This window comes from Oncorhynchus tshawytscha, unplaced genomic scaffold (genome assembly GCF_018296145.1).
Source record: "Oncorhynchus tshawytscha isolate Ot180627B unplaced genomic scaffold, Otsh_v2.0 Un_contig_5544_pilon_pilon, whole genome shotgun sequence".
NCBI lineage: Eukaryota > Metazoa > Chordata > Actinopteri > Salmoniformes > Salmonidae > Oncorhynchus > Oncorhynchus tshawytscha.
Genome location: NW_024607783.1, coordinates 7,842 through 10,000, shown reverse-complemented (window position 1 = coordinate 10,000; position 2,159 = coordinate 7,842).

Here is a 2,159-nt window from a genome sequence, read left to right as displayed (position 1 = left end):
TCTTCTCTCCCCCACTCTCCCCTCTCCCGTCCCCTCTTCTCCTCTACCGTCCCCCTCTCTTCTCTTCTCTCCCCCCACTCTCCCCTCTCCCGTCCCCTCTTCTCCTCTACCCTCCCCTCTCCCGTCCCCTCTTCTCCTCTACCCTGCCCCCCTCTCTACCCTCCCCTCTCCCGTCCCCTCTTCTCCTCTACCCTCCCCTCTCCCGTCCCCTCTTCTCCTCTACCCTGCCCCCCCTCTCTTCCCTCTCCTCTCCCGTCCCCTCTTCTCCTCTACCCTCTCCTCTCCCGTCCCCTCTTCTCCTCTACCCTCCCCTCTCCCGTCCCCTCTTCTCCTCTACCCTCCCCTCTCCCGTCCCCTCTTCTCCTCTACCCTGCCCCCCTCTCTACCCTCCCCTCTCCCGTCCCCTCTTCTCCTCTACCCTCCCCTCTCCCGTCCCCTCTTCTCCTCTACCCTGCCCCCTCTCTTCCCTCTCCTCTCCTTGGGGCTAGGGGTTTATGGGATTGGACCTAATCACCATCCTCCACTTATCTGTCGAACACACTGCAAACACAGTTACACATATTTGTGACTTTGTTTAAAGGAGGAAACTCACTGCAACATATCCACATGAGTGTCTGGACAAATGTTGATGCCTTTTTATTATTTTTTTGCCTTTTTATTGTTGCCTTGGTTTGAAACAGTGTTACATTGAGATATAAATATATATATTTATTTATATATATATATATTTGACCTTCTCCTACACATATTTGTCTTATATGCAGTTGGAATGCAATAATCATATTTGAAACTGCTTGATTGTCAACCTTTTATTTAGAGTAATCCTGTACATTACAGATTGAGGTTTTATTGTTTATTAATGTGGTTGGGGTGGATTGTTCTGATTTATTTTCCTCAGTTTTAGGAAAAAGTCAATAAAGAGTTCTAATGACTTGAATCATGTTTCTGTGCTTTACTCATATGATGGATGGTGGTGGCGAGGCCTCATTCCCCACTATATGAGATATCTACTGTAGCCCTCATCCTCCACATACAACACCCGTTCTGCCAGTCGCATTCTGTTAAAGGTCCCCAAAGCACACGCATCCCTGGGTCGCTTGTCTTTTCAATTTGCTGCAGCTAGCGACTGGAACGAGCTGCAACAAAACACTCAAACTGGACCATTTTATCTCCATCTCTTCATTCAAAGACTCAATCATGGACCCTCTTACTGACAGTTGTGGCTGCTTTGTGTGATGTATGGTTGTCTCTAAATTCTTGCCCTTTGTGCTGTTGTCTGTACCCAATAATGTTTGTACCATTATCATAACCACCATCAATAAAAGACAGTACTGTGCAGCTGTATTCATCGACCTGGCCAGGGCTTTCGACTCTCAATCACCACATTCTTATCGGCAGACTCAACAGCCTTGGTTTCTCAAATGTCTGCCTCGCCTGGTTCACCTACTACTACTCAGAGTTCAGTGTGTCAAATCAGAGGGTCTGTTGTCCGGGCCTCTGGCAGTCTCTATGGGGTGCCACAGGGTTCAATTCTCGGGCCGACTCTTTTCTCTGTATACATCAATGATGTCGCTCCTGCTGCTGGTGAGTCTCTGATCCACCTCTACGCAGATGACACCATTCTGTATACCTCTGGCCCTTCGTTGGACACTGTTAACTAACCTCCAGACGAGGTTACCCACCCCCAGCACGAGCTCCAGCAGGTATATTTCACTGGTCACCCCCAAAGCCAATTCCTCCTTTGGCCACCTTTCCTTCCAATTCTCTGATGCAAATGAGTGGAACTAATTGCAAAAATCACTGAAGCCGGAGACTCATACCTCCCTCACTAACTTTAAGCATCAGCTGTCAGAGCAGCTCACAGATCACTGCACATGTACATAACCCATCTGTAAAAAGCCCATCTGTACCAATCCCATCTGTAAATAGCCCATCTGTACATAGTTCATCTGTAAATAGCCCATCTGTACATAGTTCATCTGTAAATAGCCCATCTGTACATAGTAAATCTGTAAATAGCCCATCTGTACATAGTTCATCTGTAAATTGCCCATCTGTACATAGCCCATCTGTAAATAGCCCATCTGTACATAGCCCATCCAACTACAACATTCCCATATTGTTATTTCTTTTGGCTCCTTTGCACCCCAGTATCTTTA